This window comes from Mixophyes fleayi, chromosome 7 (genome assembly GCF_038048845.1).
Source record: "Mixophyes fleayi isolate aMixFle1 chromosome 7, aMixFle1.hap1, whole genome shotgun sequence".
Lineage (NCBI taxonomy): Eukaryota > Metazoa > Chordata > Amphibia > Anura > Limnodynastidae > Mixophyes > Mixophyes fleayi.
Genome location: NC_134408.1, coordinates 17,365,773 through 17,377,808, shown reverse-complemented (window position 1 = coordinate 17,377,808; position 12,036 = coordinate 17,365,773). Strand labels below are relative to the sequence as shown.

Sequence of the window (12,036 nt, the reverse complement as noted above, 5' to 3'; positions counted from 1 at the left end):
ATTAAAATTAAATCATTAGAAGGTGGTAGATGAGTAGCAAAGTCCATAAAGATGTGAGACCAGGGCTGGAAGAAGCTGAGACACAATCAATCATATCCATCTTGAAAACAAGGTCACTGACTTGTTCTGACGATCAAGTCCATGGTTTTCAGAATACCAGGAGTGACTGTAAACACCCAGCATAGGTGTTTGTGGCATCGGCTGATATCTACAAAGGTTTTCCCAGGAGGAATCTTGGAGGTGTAGGTAGAGAACGCAGCCTGGATGGGAGAAAGACCTATAACACGCAAGGGGTTTTGAAAAACCACTTGGTCCAACAGCGTCAAAAGAGAAAGATCATCAGCTTCCACAATTTTGGATCTTGGTCAACAAGTAAGAATAAAATCAGGAGAAAATAATGCTCATCAAGCTTGACAAGGATCTCAGTGAGACTGAAGGTAATAGAGGTCTTTATAATCCTTATAGGTTGTTATTGGATGGGTGCCCTTTCTCAGTACTACCCAATTTCACAGCTAGCTGTTTCAGTAAACATGGAATAATTATTATCAGCAGAAGATCATTTTTTAACAAAGAACCTACACAGGTGATACTTGACCAATTTGTTTTGCAGGGTCAAAACCACACCCACTGCAGTTGGTGAAGCATAAGATACCAAAAGAAAAATTGGCATGTGTTCACTCTAGAAAAAGCCAGAAACTGAAATGTGGACACTGCTTAGGGTGATCATATTGTAATGCGATTCTAATGTGTACAGTAATATTAGCAACGATGGAGGAATAATGGTTAGTAACCTATCGGTATTAGTTTGGGAATCCTAGAGGGAGCTGCACAACTTTCAGGCCGGTGCGTTTATGGCCAGTTTGGAACAGCAAACATGGCATATAAGCCGTGTTCAAGAAGGCCTTGAAGAACTGATTTAATGTTGGAGATATATGTAGTCAGAGGTACATCAGAAAGTAGTCTAGATAAAAGACAACAAACTGGTACAAAAAACTAAATTGATGAAAATGTCTTACTGAAATGCTGAAGGACTGATGGAGCATTACATAATCTGAGTAGCATAACAAGACATTCACAGTGACCGCTGTGAGTTTGGAAAGTCATCTTCTATTTGTCTTCCTCCTTAATTCGGACATCTGCATCATTTTAATAGTGTTTTGAAAGGATGGTAGCAAAAATGATTTAAAAAAATCAAGGGGAAAGGGTATCAGTGTTATGCAACCCTTTGTAATCAATGCAACGTAGAGAATTACAGATGGCTTGGTTTCTGATACAGACATCTAGGAGTAGTGAACCCTAGATCTGGGGCTTGCAAAAAACGTCTGAGAATGTGCAGGATTCAGGGAAAAGGAACTGAAGGTCAGAGATAGCCAAAGGGAAAACAGGCATGACTCCATAAAGGACCAAAATACAAGGATCCCAAGTAGAGAATTTAGCTCCAACTCCTAAAGATGACAAGGTGATGTTGTTGGAACGGGAGAAGAATTGGATCCAGGAATATTAGAACAATATTAAACAAAATTTTGTTACTGGTGTAAGACACCTAACTTGATTGAAATAGTCATTAGTCAAATTGAGCTTCCTGGAATTGGGCTTTTATCAACACCAGAGATTTAGGATGGGTATACACTGCAAAAATTTTTGACCAATGTGTTATCGACACCGATTGTACTAACGACTGGAAAAAAAAAGTCCAGATCAGCATGCTGATTCATGCGTACATACTATACATGTTTTAAAAGACTTAGGGGTATATTTACTAAACTGCGTGTTTGAAAAAGTGGAGATGTTGCCTATAGCAACCAATCAGATTCTAGCTGTCATTTTGTAGAATGCACTAAATAAATAAAAGCTAGAATCCATTCGTTGCTATAGGCAACATCTCCACTTTTTGAAACCCGAAGTTTATTAAATATACCCCTTAGGCTTGGTACACACTACAGGTTTTTCAGCCAATCATCGGGCCAAACACCAGAAAATCGACCGTTTGGCCAGATATCACAGTAGTGTGTACACTTACACGATGACTGATAGCCGCTCCAAAGCGCCGATTGCCGGTTCATTTGGTTGGTCGGTAAAACGAATAATCTGTTCCAATCACCTTCTGATCCTGCAGTGTGTATGCACTCACGTTCGTGATCTCCATAGAGTTTACAGAGTCATAATCTTTTCAGCCGGCAAAGAACATCAGCTGCTGTGAAAAAATGTAGAGTGCGGTAGGTGGAATAATTTATCCATTCGCTCTGAGACTGAATATTTAATTTCAGAGTTACAAAAGTTAATGAAATTTATAATGACATTGTGGAAAAGTCAAAGTTTATTTCAGCAGTGAATTAATGAATGAATATTTTTCTACCATTCTCTAAACGACTATAGGACCAGATGAAGAGCACAGATCTGAAGGTAAATCGTGTCAGTGTGTATGCATGAATCGCCAGACAGAGTGGACCTTCAGTCGTAGGTATAATCGTTGTAGACAACAGATTGGTTGGAAAATTCTGTGTGTACCTGGCCTTACCGTCAGATCTGTGCACTTCATCTGTCATAACTGTCGGCTGTAAAGATCAGGACTCTGTAAACTCTATGGAGATCCTGACCGTGAGTGCGTACACACTGCAGGATTGGAAGGACATCGTTCCATAGCCGGACGAGATTTTATGTTCTGCTGAACAATCTAATGAAACAATGATCGGTACTTTGAAATGACTTCCATTCATCGTGGTAGTATACACACTAATGCGATCGAGACGAACGGTAGTTTATCGGGTGATTGACCCGATAATTGGGTGAAAACCCTGTAGCGTGTACCCAATGTTATATTTTGGCATTTCCCAGTACTTGCTGCCTAAGAGGGCTGGGGTGATGAGCTTGATTCTGATCAGGGGTAAATGTATTAATCTGCGATTCTAGCACATCTACGATAATGTGTTTCAAAGCAAAACTTGCCTAGAATCGCAGATTAATACATTTACCCCCAGATCGCTATCTGTATGAAGTTTGTTTTTCTTCCTGTATTTATTTACCTGGGTTTCATCCTCCAGTCCAAAAAACATACTGGTAGGTTAATTGGCTTCTGACAAAGGGGACCTTCCTGTGTGAGTGATAGGGATTTTAAATTGTAAGCTCCACTGCGGCAAGGACCAATGTGAATGACTCTATATCCCTATACAGCAGTGCATTATATGATTGGCGCTATGTGAAAGAACGATCATAAGAATAAATATTAATAATAACTACTACTCACCACCTGGACATTCCAAGAGCAGCTTCTAAGGACATTGTGTGAGGCCAAGCCATTATTAAAGGAGGAGGTATCCTACAAGGCTACATGTATGCACACGCAAACAATTGAAGCAATAGTTTTCCATCATTTACAGTGTGTCATTAGCTCCAAGCGGATTATAGGTGCACTTTTACCTCCAGTGTCCTTCATATGTATGTATTAAAGGAGGCCAAGAATGAAGTCTGAACAGAAGTGTTTGATTGCCTTCAGCAACGCGTCCATTTATCTAGTCTTGGAAGCAGTGATTAGCAATACCGCTTTCCTCATCGTATCATCCAGTAGAAGGAGAGATGCTCTCTGGCTATGGCTTTTTTTTACTATGATAATATTAGTAATAAAGTAATAATACTATTAATAGAATAATCATCATGGAAAACACTGTAAAAATGTAATAATGATTACTGAGAAAAATAAATGGATATACCAGGGCTGAAGCAGGAATGATACGCCAGCTGTGTGTGAGAATACCAAGGGAAGTGATCCTAATTGACATAGACTGTAGAGCGAGGTGTGAGTGCCATAATAGGACCCTCGTGGCAACACCGTGCTGCCACCTCCAGGTAATGATACATCATTAGCATGTCATGAATTGTGCATTTTTCTAGCGGCGCTGTAAGAAAAACACAGATGATGTTCCTGTATTAATATTCATACCCAGGGCATACAGAGAGGGGTTCACCAAGTGTTGTTTTCTTTTTCCTGGTTCTATGACAACATGGCTCCTCTAATCACTTAGAAAACCTTGGTATTTGTAACAACCACACTTCAGGCAACTTAATGGTCTTCAGCCAAATAGATGTACTATAAAAAAATTATATATAAATTATATACGCCCCACCATCCCCTACCCACCCACATCGTGCAATTGCAAATGGATCATACATACGCTTGAGAAAGCCGTATTATTGGCGGGCAGGCGCAAAGAACACATGATAATTATGACGGCTCTGGCAATGGCGCACCGCTTGCTATTGGCTGTTTGTAATCGCACCGCTGATGCCGATTGGTGCTTTCTTAGTCGTTTGGGCATATGTCATGCTTTTGTGTGCGTCTTTATGCAAAACTTTATTTTGTACACGCGATGGGTATTAGAGAGGTTTCTTTAGGTTTTATTGATGCCTAATAGTGAATATGTTTGTTGAAAATAAAAACAAATGGACGTAAAATGGACCAAAGTGTCTGTGACGTGTCCCTGGCGTAAAGCGGGCGTCTGTGCTACTGGTGCCAACTTCATTGCTCTTAAGATACGCATGACTCTGCATCAGGAGCAGTGTGTGATGCACAGGACACTAGGCTGGCATAGCAGGTACAGGGCTGGAATAATGTATAGTGTCACTGCTGATAATATATGTGTGGGCACTGGTGGGTATATAATGTGTAGGGGGAACTGCTGTTATAATGCGTGACAACATTTTTGAGGAGCAACGCAGAAACGAAAGCATCCAGTGCGTGGTGTAGATTAGGTCCTGTAAAAGCAGCCATTTATTTTGTGGACCAACGTTGGTGAGAAGGTAGCCTATCAATTCCCAGAACAGTCACGTCCCTGGGACACATTATGGTTGCATTCTCACGATTATATTTCCAACAAAAATGGCAGCCTCCACTGTGCGCAGGAATGTGCCTCTCATGAGGTAATCTGAGGCGGCTTTGTCAGACTTGTGAGCAGCAAAATTAGGGGAATTTATTTAGAAAGTTCCAATTTCCTTGATTCAAAAATCTAATTTTGCGTTTAGAGCTAATAATGCTTAGAAATTGCAATATTTGCCATTTTGCATGCATACAACTCATATACAAAGGTTTATTGTGTAAGGGATTACAAGGGTATAATTTCAGTTACTCCCTCAGGCAGTACAATGGCATGACACACCTCTGACTGTGTAAGTAATAATAATTTAGCATGCATGAGAACTGGGGTACAGCTTGCTAGTCAAGCAAAAACTAAACATAATCTATAAATTTAAATGCAATAATTCCCCCGAAAGCTGTAGAATATTTTCCTGGATTTGCCAAGAAATACAAAATTTTTTTTTTGCAGTAATCTTGTTTTCTTCCGAATAAGTGACCTATAAACACATTGTAAGGAATATTATAGTACAAAATCATTTTAATGCTTTAATACATATTAATAATCATTAATATTTGTGTAACTGAGATGGGAAAAAGTTTTTTGCCGTTCTATTAATTTCACTTATAAATTGTTTGATTATCTTTGCAGTTTTCGGGTAATTATTCCTCACCTCCGACCTCACTTTGCAAACAATGTGTACAACGGAGAAAGAAAGAAGGGAAGAAGAGAAAACTAAAAAATGAACGGAAAAAATTCAGAAGGAAATGTCCGCAAGGCTCAAAGCGCGTTTCACCACGTCACACAGTGACAAATGGGAATTACAAATAGCGGCTGAAACACTTTCCATGGGATTTATATAACAATGGAGGGGGGCAACATCAGCCTTCAGGTAAAATGCATTTTATCTTTGTCCCATTGAGAGGCATGTTGGCGTTTCTTACATGACAGGTTGGTCCTCTCTATAAATCACTACTGCAAATGAAACCGAAAGAGAAAAGTGACCTCACGCATTTCTGTGCTCAAATGAATTTGAGCAAATGGTTAAGTTCTATTTTAAACAATGCATTCGTTTTAATTGTTTAATTGTGTCTGAGTTGTTGAAACAATGAATTTGGGGCCCGCAACTTAAAATTGTTTATGTTGTTCCAATTTATGTGTTCTCACTTAGCATATATCCCCTAAGTTTGGAAGAAGGGAGAATCAAAAATAAAGAGGTTGTAGACCCTTCAAAGTTAGTGGCTTTAGTTGTAGGGCTCTGGGGAAAGTTTATTGGGCACTCTGGATTTACCAGAGGCCCTGCCACGAGTTTTGGCCTTCAAGTTTGCGGTCCTCTTTAGGATTAGACTGTATGCTCCAATGGGGCAGGGACTGATGTGAATGAGTTCTATGTACAGCGCTGTGGAATCAGTGGCGCTATATAAATAAATGATGATGATGATGATGAGGCTGACAAGAGATATGGTCAGCTGAATGTCCAAGGGTTAGGGGCAGATGGCAAAGGACAAAGGGCTATATTTACTAAACTGCGAGTTTGAAAAAGTGGAAATGTTGATTATAGCAACCAATCAGATTCTAGTTATAATTTATTTAGCACAATCTACAAAATGACAGCTAGAATCTGATTGGTTGCTATAGGCAACATCTAAACTTTTTCAAACCCACAGTTTAGTAAATATATCCCAAAGTCTTAAATAGTCAGACAAGATCACAGCAAGTGGAAAACAAACAAGATAAGAAAGAATAGCAAAGGCCAAAATGAAGGAAGCCCGACAGAATAATGTTTAGCTTTTTAGCGTAGCAAACACACCTGATGTGCTGGCAAATATTAGGCACACATATAAAGAGTTAAAGATTCATGGCCATTGGCGTGTAACAGGAGTGAATAAATTGCATCTAGATGGGAGTGCCTATAGAGGAACATGGTCTTGACCATACATAAAGAAAGGAGGAGGGAAACAACAACTAAGAGGATGGTAGCAAAGTTGGTATGTAGAAAAAATATTTTTACCATAGAGAATTATGGGCCTGATTCATGCTTGGATGTTCATCCATTTGCATAGCGTATCTCACGTGAAATAGCTCTGCGTATGCTCAGAAACAGACTTTAGGCCAATGAATACAAATGCATGCAATTCATGTTAGTACGTAAATGACACTTACGACAGCCTACGACTAGGGTTCAAAACGGGGGAGGGAAGAGTTGGCCTAACATAGGCAATGTACAGTAAGCATGTGCTGGGTGCACTCTGATGCAGCTAATTCACATCCTGGGTTTATCATAAGTACACTTAGTTTCAGCTGTATCACTTGCACCAGCTACAGGTGTAAGTGCCAACTGACAGTGATGACCGTCATGGCATAGTATTTGTTTTAAAAACTACACATATGCGTGCCACTATCTATCACAGAACATATATATGCAAGTAAAATAGACTATAAAAACGCATTACATGTGCAAATAGCATTGAAAACATTTTGATTTATGCATTGAATGTATACATAAATAAAACATTATTTTTCAAAATCCATATTCATATTAATGATTATACTGTTTATAGTTGTTCAATTATTTCATAATAGAATATTTTTTGTATAAATTCTGTGACTTTATATTGCACATACGCTTGTGTGTATAATGAACTCTGCTCTGTCTACATAAAGCAACTACCGTTTAGTACACAAGATTCAAATCAAAACACATTTTGAGATCTGCTTCAGTTTTAATATAGATGAAGCTACGCTCAAGTTCTGTGCTCTTCTTTAAAACGCAACTTGAGAGCAAGTAGCGTCCGATCATGAATCAGGCCCAATGAGAGTACTTCATGTTTCTGGATGTGCAAATTAATTTGACACCCAAAATCCATCAAATTACAAACACAAATAAAATATTAGGATCATCTCTTGACCTAAGTATTGTTGGCCTACAGAACTGAGCTGGAGTACCTAAGTGCAAATAGACCATTGACTACTGAAGTTTTTGTTAGGTCGCAGAGTTCCAAAGACTTGGGGCGAACACATGAAGCCTCCAGTAAACGGCCTTTGCCAAGGACTTTTAAAGTAATTTTTTCAATTTTGCTGCTCCATGGTTTAGAGAGGTTGTAGGGAGCTCACATTATACTTAATTTATAGTAGCGGAAGTTACCCTGTTATGGCCAAGTATAAAATTGTTTTTCAAAACGCTTGTCCCTTCATGCATTACACTGCATAGTAATATAACGAATAACTAGCACACAATTGTCGGACATATTATATAATCTACAGCCAAATTTATCAGTTTACTATACCCAGCCTTATAACAACCTGTACCCAAACACAACATACCAGCCTGTGCCTTCACACTATACACCAAACTTTGTCCCCATACACCATACCAGCCTGTGCCCCCAACACGTTATACCATCTGTGATACTGACACCCGGCAGATAACAGACACAGACAACATCTTACTTGGGAAAAAAACGGTGCTTTTCATTGTTCACGTCACAAATACCAAAGCAGACTATTATCAGGATAACACCAGGAGACCCTCTCTCTAGCTAGACACAGTTCATCTGCCTAGTCACCGGCCAACTTGCGGGCATCAGTCTCCCCGACTACAGGAACAGACACTGTTTTATCCTCCACCCAAGTACTAGAAACCAATGAAAGAAAATAACCAACCAATTACACCCCTGTTGTGCACCTGTGTGTTTGTGTGCTGGAGACCAAGAGGAAATTTAACCTTGTCTGCAGCCTGTACCTGCAGACTCCTTGGGTTGTTACCTATTCCTCTGTAGGAGAGGTTGGGCAAATAAGCCCATTTGTCACACATCATGCTTGGGGCTAAGATAAGGGGTTGGTAAAAGAGGCAGCTACTTTGGGATTATGAAAGCTCTTTTTTGGGGAGGGGGCAGTTTAAACCCTTAACTTACTTTTTACTGCCTAAGAGTAACAAAAAGAACTGTGCTTTCAATATGACATATTCACCCGACCACCATAAACAAGGTTTCCATATACAAGCTTGGCAATCAAGCATCGCTATCTCTTTGTGCCTGGAAGCCCCAGATGTTGAGAACCAATTCTTCCAGGTCTGAGTAGATACATTGCAGAAAGGGCTGTCATTGCATTATTATAGTGCAGGTGGGTGAGCAGAAGGCAGGCAGTGTGCGGGAGATAACGTGAGAATATGCTGCGATTAAATAAACTGTATAGCTAAATAGTTCTCATGATTCCTCTAAAGAAAAATCAATACAAGAAACTCATAACAATAATGACATGATTTGGTACACATTTAGGAAACCAGACATAGTTTTTTATAAATATTGTATTGTTATAGTACGTCTCATTTAAACTGATAGAATGTGGATGATAACTGAATTGTATGTTGTAGTAAAATAGCTACAGAGGCTACATAAGGCTACAGGAAAATACAAATGCTACAAAATAAATATAATTGAAGTTGGATAAAATGATAAAGTGATCTTGTTGAATATATATATACATATATATATTTATACATATGTCCAGAGAATTGCACCCACATATAGTCATTTGAAATTACATTTAGCTTATAACAACCAGGCAGACTGTTAGCTTAATTGTCTATCAGGCACCAGACTGAAGCCTATTAGATGATACACAGATTAGTTTAGTATTGTGCAGTGTATTTTTTGTTCTGAGCAGTTGCATTTATTGCGCTCTTACCATGTTTTAATTATCTACCAATTAAATTTTTTCCCACTGCTAAAATGCATATATTGTAGAAGAAAGGATCACATTTCATCACGTTCTATTCTCCCTGTACTCTGAGACTACAGGAAAATAGAACACTCCATATGTAAATGAGGCGAATCGTCTTGTCCACCCACATCGCTCAATTCTCATTTCCAGACGTTGCCTTCGCTCACAAGTCATGGGAACTGTCACGTTAATAGGCAGATGTGCCGGGAGTGGCTCTAGAATTCTACACAGAACACACAATGCTTTGTGATTCTGGTATTTAATCTAATGTATCTCAGCAACCAGCAATGACTAGAGCATTTTTGTCTACACCACGTATATAATATCAGTGATATCTAATACCCATATCCAATGTCCCAAGATTTCCATTGTATTGAAATACATGTCAAACACTTGCCTTGAGCTGTGCATGACCTACCCACGAAAACCTTAGTTTAGTTGCCCACAAGCAGATGCACGTGCAGCCTGTTTGCGCTCTAAAAAAATCTGTGTCACCTCAAATGACGGACATGTCTTTATGTTTTAAAGAAACACTAAACCTCAAAATTGGAATTTTCCGATATAAACCATGGAGGTAAAGTACATTGTTCAGTGATATTAAACTATAGCTCTGTTAAAAAAATATAATATTACCTGCTTCTTCCATTATAGACGACTGAAGCTCCTCTGGAATCTTTTGAACAGTCTCATGATACAGGTTAAAAAGCTGAGACTGCAGTCATTTGAGTTGCTGTGACATCACTGTCCCTGCCCTTTGTATGAATCCACCAATCCACACAGTGTATTTCTGAAAAACAAGTTCGTCAGGCTGCCAGTCACTCTGTCTCTGCTAGCAAATGAACCTCCCTCCTATTGGGCAACATAGATACTGCTGAAAACACAGTGCACGGTTTTCAAAATAACTTGTTGCTCAGGCAGTGTGATGCGCAGTGTAATTTGTTAAACTAGCGCCTGCTGGCGTGACTTAGAGAGAGAAGACACAGAAATGGAGCATCAAGGCTGAGCTATAACAGTTGAGATAGTTCCATATCTATAAATAGAGCAGATGCCCTCGATGACACAAAGTATATATGTTATGCCTTGCCAGAAGCTAAGAGAACTTAAATCCATTCCTAATTTGCAAAGGATCCCCACAGAGTCCTGAACCAGGCATGCTGGGAAAGTGTCATACAGGTCACTATTTAAAGCATCTGAAAATACCACAGTACTACAAGGATATTGAAGCCTTGGCATAGCATTGTCCCTAACCGATAGAAGCTGCGTCTAAAGGGCCGCGGGGCTCTTGTTATGCCTGTGGAGTCAAAGAATTGAGTAATGATTGAGGTGTGAAAAGATACCTTGATTTATTTTCCCCTTGATGTGTGCACATAGCAGACTCGCATCTTCCTGTAGTGACATTATGCATCTATTTCTGTCTCTTTCCTATAGGCTGTAAGTCTCCGCAGGGAAACGCCAGGGCTTCAGATGAAAGACAAATGTGTGTGATACCATGTTATACGTTCATTAATAACAAGAAAATCATCATTTGATACAATACTGCAACTAGCTTGAGATGTGTTTTACAGACTGGCGCATCGGATATACAATATAAGCTATTTACATGTTTACGCTAGTCAGGAAACTCAGAGCTATCTGCAAAGGTCAATCTAAACGGCGCTCATTACATAAAGGATAAAATAATAATAATAATAAATATTATATTTACAGTTATTACTGCACTTCGCTATGTGAGTGAATACAATAAATGGATAGGTAAGGATACATAGTAAACATTTCTAGATGTTTGTGTACGATGAGTTATAGTTATGAGTTAAAGATGGGATAACTAGCAAACATTTCTAGAAGTACTTTGGGGCTGATGCAGAATCAGCCGCAATTGGGACCCTGAAACACAGACACATTTTGCAACACTGAAAAAATATAATCAGGTCACAGTGGCTCAGTGGTTAGCCTGGGGTCATAAGTTCAATTCCCGACCGTTGGTCTTATCTGTGTGGAGTTTGTGTGTTCTCCTTGTGTTTGTGTGGGTTTCCTCCGGATGCTCTGGTTTCCTCCCACATTCCAAAAACATACTAGTAGGTTAATTAGCTGCTGATAAAGTAACACTAATCTGTGTGTGTGTGTGTCCCCTCCTGTGGGGGAGAGACTGATGTGAATGACAAATATTCTCTGTACAGCACTGCAGAATTGGTGGCGCTATATAAATTAAAGGTGATGATGTTGAAGTGGCAGAATCACTTACATTTATGCTTTGTGCAATGAATAATGTAAAGAGTACTTAGGCTGCTAGGTACACACTGAAGAATTTTCCGACCGACCTGTTATCTCAAACGATTGTACCTATGACTCAAGGTGCGATCAGTCTGACGACTCATCCATACACACTGACACGTTTTACCTTCAGATCTGTGCTCTTCATCTGGTCCTCTAGTCTTCAGAGAATGACAGCACAATATTCATTCATTCT

The 12,036-nt window shown here is 39.3% G+C and overlaps 1 protein-coding gene and 1 long non-coding RNA gene across 3 annotated transcripts in view; one reads left to right on the top strand and one right to left on the bottom strand.

Moving 5' to 3' along the window:
• Positions 1 to 12,036, top strand: part of AXIN1 (axin 1) — a 100,115-nt gene that overhangs the window by 4,116 nt on the left and 83,963 nt on the right. The window contains exon 2 of the mRNA XM_075179180.1: positions 5,499 to 5,739. The gene's annotated coding sequence lies outside the window, so the exon portion shown is untranslated. The remainder of the gene's footprint in view (positions 1 to 5,498; positions 5,740 to 12,036) is intronic.
• The window catches only part of LOC142097393 (uncharacterized), a 100,204-nt gene that overhangs the window by 48,459 nt on the left and 39,709 nt on the right, over positions 1 to 12,036 (bottom strand). For both annotated transcript variants that reach the window (XR_012678179.1, XR_012678178.1), the window contains exon 4: positions 10,907 to 11,027. This is a non-coding gene — a long non-coding RNA (uncharacterized LOC142097393). The remainder of the gene's footprint in view (positions 1 to 10,906; positions 11,028 to 12,036) is intronic.